This window comes from Arvicola amphibius, chromosome 12 (assembly GCF_903992535.2).
Source record: "Arvicola amphibius chromosome 12, mArvAmp1.2, whole genome shotgun sequence".
Classification (NCBI taxonomy): domain Eukaryota; kingdom Metazoa; phylum Chordata; class Mammalia; order Rodentia; family Cricetidae; genus Arvicola; species Arvicola amphibius.
The window spans coordinates 5,520,689-5,528,749 of NC_052058.2; the positions used below are offsets into that span (position 1 = coordinate 5,520,689).

The 8,061-nt window shown below is 52.2% G+C and overlaps 1 protein-coding gene across 1 annotated transcript in view; it reads right to left on the reverse strand.

Moving 5' to 3' along the window:
- Positions 1-2,157, reverse strand: part of Ptpn14 (protein tyrosine phosphatase non-receptor type 14) — a 132,825-nt gene extending 130,668 nt beyond the window's left edge. Inside the window, exon 1 of the mRNA XM_038349581.1 lies at positions 1,761-2,157. The gene's annotated coding sequence lies outside the window, so the exon portion shown is untranslated. The remainder of the gene's footprint in view (positions 1-1,760) is intronic.
- Between the last annotated feature and the right edge of the window lie 5,904 nt (positions 2,158-8,061).

The following is an 8,061-nucleotide window of genomic DNA, read 5'->3' on the forward strand; positions in this document are numbered from 1 at the left end:
TGAGGAGCTTTTGCAGGCAGGATGTGCCGGACCCTGCTCACAATGACGGAAGATTTCAGTTTCCACGGGTTCAGAAAAAGGAAAGGCAACTCCACGAAAGAAAAAAAATCAATGACTTTTAAAAGCAGCGACCCTGAGAGACAGAGCCACTTCCTTGAACGGATTCTGCCACATACATATGTGCCAGCCACACATCCAGACCGGATAAGAGGACATCATATTATCCAGGTTCAGCTCAAGAGAGCTGTTAGGGAGCTTAGGGCAGGGATGTGCCAAACACTTGCCTGGCGAGCATAAGGCCCTGCCTGGGTTCGGTTCCCAGCACCAAAGGGGAAACAAAGCAAGCTGTCACTTCTGAGACCCAAGTTGTTCTGCCCACGCCCAAAGCTCTCTCAGGACAAGGTTCTGTAGTGGCGTGGGATGGTCCTCATTGGGATACTGAGATCCAGGGGGATCAATTAACAACCAACATACCTGTCACCCCACAGAACCGCGTAGGGGAGACATCAAGGAGAAGGAATAGGTCCAAAGGGGAAGCTTTTGATCCCTGGAAGCTACTTGTGGTCACGGGAAGTGGGGAACAAACTTCCGGTTTCGTTTCTGCTGGGGTGGGGGCAAACTATGCCAACAACAGTGCACCAACTTGCCCATACATGCCCCTCTAGCCACGGGGTCCTTATCCAAGACTTTCTGCACCCCCTTCCGCGCCCCTCACTTTGCCCAAGCTGTTCTGCCTTCTGGAATCTGTGCCCCAACCACTCCTCTGTTGAGCATCATTCCCTCGACGCAGGTAACCCCTTTCCTCCAGGGCCTGGCCTTCCCTGGCACATCTACCCACGGGCTGCCTGCAGGGCGTTGCAGACTCTGGTAGTGTGATCTCCTAGCAGAGGTGAAGTCTCAACACTGAGTTTGTTGAATGAATGAGGGAGGGAATCCATTTCAAGAAATCAGTGTATTTTGTAAACTTCTGACCATCCATTCATCCAGTGGTCTGAACATAACTCGCCTCCAGCAGGAGCCTGTAACAGCCAATCACTGAACCTACTAAAATCGAACCCCCAAATCTCCCCTAGTTGTAGATGGGGATGGGGAGACAAGATCTGAGGGACAAGAACTGAGGCAAAGGGAGGCAGTGACAGCGCACTTCATCGATTCCCTCAAAAAAAGTAAGGAACCCATTTGCAAAGATTGAAAACTAGACGTGAGGTCACGTGGGAAATGAGCTATTTACTCTCGGAACCTGCAAAGTTCGAGGTGGAAATCTGGTCCGCGGTGATGGTGCCGCAAGTTTTCCTTGCGCGTCTGTCTGTCCAACTCAAGCAGGAGCCAAGGGTTTCGAGAGTTTGGCAACACGGCTGGGGCAAGGGGAAAGAGCACAGGACCCCCTCGCAAACCCAGTCCCCACAGGAGGCACAGAGGCAAGGTTAGGGCGCTCCGCTGTGTTCTCCTGCTCGAAAGCGCGACAGCAACGTCCGCTCCGTGCCCGGGCGGTCTGGGGACCTCCAGCTGCCCTCTGCTCTTCCCAGGACTCTCTCCCTCTCCACACGCAGAAAAGAACCGTGAGCTAGAGGCAATGTCTTGGCTGAACCAGAGTCGCAGACCGATCTCCCCTTCCAGACCACTCCCGGACGAGCGAGCGCCACACTTGAAGAGAAGCCCGGTGTCTGGCCACCTGGCGCCCCCACCGCGCACCCCGGCGTCCCCGGCATCGAGCCCAAGTTGGCGCAGCCCCAGAATCTGCTCCCGCCCGGCTGGCTTACCTGCTTACACGGCCCGGGAGTGCCCCGGGTGCCGCGCCGTGACCATCGGAGAGCCTGGGTCCTCACCACTGGCTTCCAGGAGCTGGCAGAGGAAGGGCACGGGGAGGATTCCGCCGAGCCGGGAGCACCGGGGATGGGGGGTGGAGGGGAGAAAAGGCCAAGAACCTGAGCACTGCCGTCCCGCGCGAGGGGGCTGGGGCGATCAGAGAGGTGGGGCGCCGAAAGGGACTGCCAGCGGCCAAGTGGCGCCAGATGCTCCACGAGGACCTGCTCTGGGGAGGAGATGGCTGAGCCGCAGAGCGCAGCGAGCTGGCCCGGACCCGCGGCCGTGACGCTGGGCAGCCGGGAGAAGTTGTGCAGAACTTGAGCCGCCGGCAGAGCCCGAGTGCCAGGAAGCGCGAGCGGCCGGGAGGGCGGAGGAAGGGGCCGGGTGGGAGGGGACGAGCAGGCGCCGCTGGCCGCGCTCCCCCGCCCCGGGCAGGGCTCCGCTGCTCTGGGGGCCTGGAGGCGGGGAGAGTGCCGGGTGCTCACTGGGCGGGCTAGGAATGCTGCGGCAGGGCAGAGCGCGCGCCAGCCTCGGGGACGCGCACCCAGAGCTGAAAAGTGGATCCCGGGCTCCCCCGCTGCGGGCGCACGGTCCCCGGGGACGTCACAGCGCTGGAATCCGAGGAATGCCGGGCTGCGGGAGCTCCTTCGGCTGGCCGGGCAAAAGTCGTGCACTTTTAATGGGCTAGCTTTGGAGCGTGTCTTCCTTCCAAGGTGGGGGGCTGTGGACGGAAGCAAAGTGCCTGGAGAAAGATAGACTAGAAGTGGAGAGGGGGAGGCGACCCAAGTCAACCCAGCTGTGCGACGACGCTCCGGGGGCGGATGGGAAAGCGGAAAGGAAAGGACCGTCCCTCCTAGATTTCCGTAGGCAGCTAGGGGGGTGGGACGCTGGAGCTAGAACAGGCAATTTATTTGAGGGAGGTCTTGCCCCCACCGCCCAGGGGACACAGGACAGGACAAAGTAGGATGGCCTCCTTGAACAGGCAATCTAGGAGCCCTGCTCAGAATCCCAGGATCTCCAAGCAGTGAGCTAGACTTAGTACCGGTCCTCCCACCCCGCCCCCACGGCCAACCAGCCTTTGTGTGCTGGGAGTTGGAATATGTGGTTTTCCCGGTTTGTTCCATGCCACGGAGGGGCCCCACCCCGCCTGGGCACTGGGAGGGAACTGCCTTAGCACTTTCGGAGGTGGGGTTACTGAGGCGCAGCCGGTATAATGGAAAAAGCACTCAGCCAGGGAAGGGAACCTGTATTAGGCCCCACTGAGTTGCTGACGCAGTGGTTAACTCAGGAGGATCCCAGCCCCCCACCCCCTATGCATGGTTTTGGTAGTTGGGAAATGAAAGGGGTGTTTTTGCGTGTCTTGGCATCTGTTCCCTTTCTGAAGTCTCAGCCTAGTCCTTTCAAGGACCCTAAAGTTCTTGTCACAGAAGATAATGTCAAATCACTTCACTGTACAGGCAAGGAACACAAAACTTCCAGGCCTTATTCCATCCCAGTGGCCCGTGCCAGCGCTCTGACATGAAAATCACAAGTTGCGGGCTGGCCTGGACTACATAGCAAGACCCTACCTCAAAACAAGAAAGACAATTACTAAGTCTTTTGTGCCCACCTAGTGATTCTACAATGCTTGGCTTCTGATCATTTTCCTGTCTTCAGAAACAAGAATCAGAGAGGACCAGAGGGGAGGAAATGGGATGGATGGAAGGCAAAGAACTCAGACTCCAGAGGGTCAGCTTTTCAGAGTGTCAAAGACTGATCGCTGTAGGGGTCTGCTGAGTTTTCCACCAGTCTTCAGGAAGGACTTCACTTTGTGGCTGCCAGTGTGGGCAATACTCCACACAGCCATGCACACCATCACCGTGCCTCAGAGAAGGCTGAGGAAGCCGGAAGGAAGGATCTGTCTCACCAAGGAACACGCACTGCTGAAATGGGATAAAGGACGTAGCCTGCACAAGAGCTGCCCTTAGCCCCCAGACATTTGACTAAAACAGGATTGGGCTCAAGGATAAGATACCTAAAGGCTGTCAGTGCTGGCCTGGCTGGCTGTGCCCTTCTGGGACACAGGAGGCCCCTAGGCATCTTTCGCAGTGGAAAATAAGTGACACATGGATGTTGTGACTCCCAAGACAAATGGCAGGGCACAGCCCCCGAGGCCACCGTGGTCTTAAAGAGAGAGTAAAGGATTTCCAGGCAGACACAAAAACTGGATCTTGCCCGTGACCAGCCATGTGACCCCGAGCAAGACACTTACTGAGGCTTGAGTTTATTTTGTCAGTGGAGTGTGATGTAACATCAAGGACAGAGTTTGGTTGGATCAGCTGCATCCTGGGCTGCCACCCTGTCTGAGCTTGCTTGAGTGTCTCCTCCAGATGCAGGCATGTTTGTAGGGGAAGAAGCTGGGCAATGCCAGAGCCGGGAAGCTGCCTTCATGCTGCCTTCAGACCAGCGTGGATGCTGGGAGTCTGGTGAATGAATGCCACTGCGTTTGCAGCTGTCAGTAGAGCCAAGGCTTGGCACTAGCCCTATACACTTGTTTTTAACTTTTTTTTAACAGTTTATTCATTCATAAAAATAAAAGCCATTATTAATTTTAAGAACCTATGAAGTGTGACTGATTGGCTTTATGTTGGATCCGAGAAAGACAACACAAATAAGGATTATTTCAGTTTTATACACACATACAGAGAGAGAGGAGAGAGAAGCTGACTTTTTAGTGACTTGGAAGTTATACTTTGGCTCTTGTGTGTGCTAGACATATGCTGACCTGCTGAGATATAACTCTCCGTAAGGAGAAAACACAATGTGAATCCAAGGGTGTCCCTCAGTATATAGAGCTTGCATGCCCAGTAACAGGAGAAGTTTGGGAAATCTGGCATGTTGCCTTCCGTTCATCATCCCCGCATTCAGGAAGCTGAGTCAGGACAACCTCTATGAATTTGGAGCCAGTGAATTCACAGCCAACCTGGGCTATGTAGCTCCTGTCTCAAACAAACAAACAAACAAACAAACAAACAAGCAGAGTGCTTGGTGCATCAACATGAGCAGCTCAGATCCTAGCACTCGTCATGGATGGCTGTAGTTTTACCTGTGCCTGTAACCCAGCACTGCTGGAAACAGGGGCATGACTGGGACTGACTGCAGCCTGTCCAACAATGGAACAAACCCTCCTGAGCTCCATGGGCTGCAGTGCAAGGAGAGACCCAGCCTCAATAGAATAAGGTGGAGAGTAGGGGATTCCCAGTGCCTACCTCTGGGCTCTGCGCATGCACCACACACATACACCACACCATGCTCACACTCTCACACACATACACGTGCTCACTCACACACACATACAATGCTCACTCACACACACATACACATGCTCACTCACACACACATACACATGCTCACTCACACACACATACATGTGCTCACTCACACACACATACAATGCTCACTCACACACACATACACATGCTCACTCACACACATACACATGCTCACTCACACACCACACATACAATGCTCACTCATACACACATACACATGCTCACTCATACACACATACACATGCTCACACACACACACATGCTTACTCACACACACATACACATGCTCACTCACACACCACACATACACATGCCCACTCATACACACATACACTTGTTCTCACATACACACACAGTGCTCACTCACACACACATACACGTGCTCACTCAAACACACATACACGTGCTCACTCACACACACATACACGTGCTCACTCACACACACATACAATGCTCACTCACACACACATACACATGCTCACTCACACACACATACACATGCTCACACACACACACATGCTTACTCACACACACATACACATGCTCACTCACACACCACACATACACATGCCCACTCATACACACATACACTTGTTCTCACATACACACACAGTGCTCACTCACACACACATACATATGCTTACTTACACACACATACACACACACAATGCCCACAAACATACACGTGCTCACTTACACTAATACACACACATACACCTGCTCACTTACACACACATACACATGCTCACACACCACACATACACATGCTCACTCACACACACATACACATGCTCACACACCACACATACACATGCTCACTCATACACACATACACTTGTTCTCACATACACACACAGTGCTCACTCACACACACACACACACATACATGTGCTCACTCACACATATATACATTCTCACTCACACCACACACATACACAATGCTCACTCATATACACACACGTGCTCACTCGCACAGATGGTCACTCACACACGCAAACACGTGCTCACTCACACACACAAAGAATGCAACTTGAAGTAACTAAAAAGAAACCAAAGCCTATCTAGCTCTCTAAAAGAAACCAAATACATTCTCCCTCCCCTCTTTGTGTGCGTGTGTAAGCAAACATGCCATTAGGTAAATCCGCACTCTGCCATCTCCTCAGGGTGCATGAGCTTGACAGGACCTAAAGCAATGGGTCTCGTGTTTACTTTAAAGATTTACAGTTATAGGAACTCATGGACAAACTTGTTCAAAGTAATCCATCTCCTTGTTCAAAGCTTGGCTCTGAATATAAATACAGGATGCCGAGCAGAACCTCAGGCCCTGCATGATTCCGCCCACCTCCCTTATGCTCATTAATGGGGTTGCTTTTACACCTCCAGAGACACCAGTGTCCCTGAAAGCAGAGCAAGTTCTGAGTGTGTGTGTGTGTGTGTGTGTGTGTGTGTGTGTGTGACTCAGGCAGAAAGGCACTTCGTGGAGAGCTGCGTTTGGTTCCAGCAGTCATGCAAACAGCCAGCTATCGTGGCGCTCACCTGCAGTCCCACCACTGTGGAGGCTGACACAGGAAGATTCTACTTGTCAAATCAGTGAGTCCCAGGCTCAGTGAAAGACCACCTCAAAGAATAGGAGGGAGAGGCTGGGCGGTGGTGGCGCACGCCTTTAATCCCAGCACTCGGGAGGCAGAGGCAGTAGGATCTCTGTGAGCCCGAGGCCAGCCTGGTCTACAGAATGAGTTCCAGGACAGGCTCCAAAGCTACAGAGAAACCCTGTCTCAAAAATAAACAAACAAACAAGCAAATAAATGGAGTGGAGAGTGACCGAAAAAGAAAGCTGCTGCCAACCTCTGGTTCCCATGTGTGCATGCTCCCATACACATGGACACGCACAATACACACCCCAACTTTTTTAAACTGGAGAGTAGGCTGGCTTTATTTGAAAAGTCCTGATGATCTCTAGAGGCTACGTATACGTTTCGAGGTTACGCGGAGGAGGAGGGTTCTGTTAACACGTTGCTATCTTTTCTTTCTGCTCATGGATATGGACATCTGTGTGCACACGTATCAGTGTGTAGTGCACACACGTGTCAGTGTGTATCACATTTTAAACTGGATGTAACTGCACTACAACCCGAGTTCAGTAAAAAAGCACAAAACTTAAGGTATATGCAGCTCAAACACCTCTCACGCATGTGACATCGACCCAAGGTCAAGTCTCCCAGTGCAGGGAATTCCCTTGGGCTAACTTCTGTGTCCCCCTCTGGACTGACTTCTGCTTGATACACAAGTCTCTCATTAGTCCTCGAACTTCACACCATGGACCGACGTGGTGTTCACATATAATCTCTATGGAAAGCTGGCTCCTTTGGCTCACTGCGTATCAGGAGTTCCTCTCCCTGCACAGCAGAATACATGCCATGGTGTGAACGGTACCAGGCCATGTGTGAATGGTACCATGCCGTGTTTGCCCATTCTATTGATCTAATGGACAGGAGTCTTTCAGGAAACACTTTTCAAGTGATTCTGCTGCACTTGAGTTGCAGGTCAGAGCCGCTGGCATACAGCAAAAATATAAGCTAAGCCTAGACTCTTGATACCTGTGAAAAGTACTAACTACAGACCGTTTAGGAATGCTTAACGGAGCAGGGAGATCGCTCATTCAATAAAGTGCTTGCCTTGTAAGCCTGAGGCCCTGAGTTCAAAACCCAGAACTCATGCTTTTTTTTTCATTTTTTTTTTTAAAAAAAAAGCGGCAGGCATGATAGCACACACTTGTAACCCCAGCACTGAAGAGGCACAGACAAGTGGATTCATTCCCGGGGCTTTCTCAGCAAGCTCCAGGCCACAAAGACCCTGTCTCAAAATCAGAACGAACAGTGCTCAGGGTTATCTCCAGCCTCCACATGCATATGAATACAAGTAAGTGCAGCCCTCCCCACATACA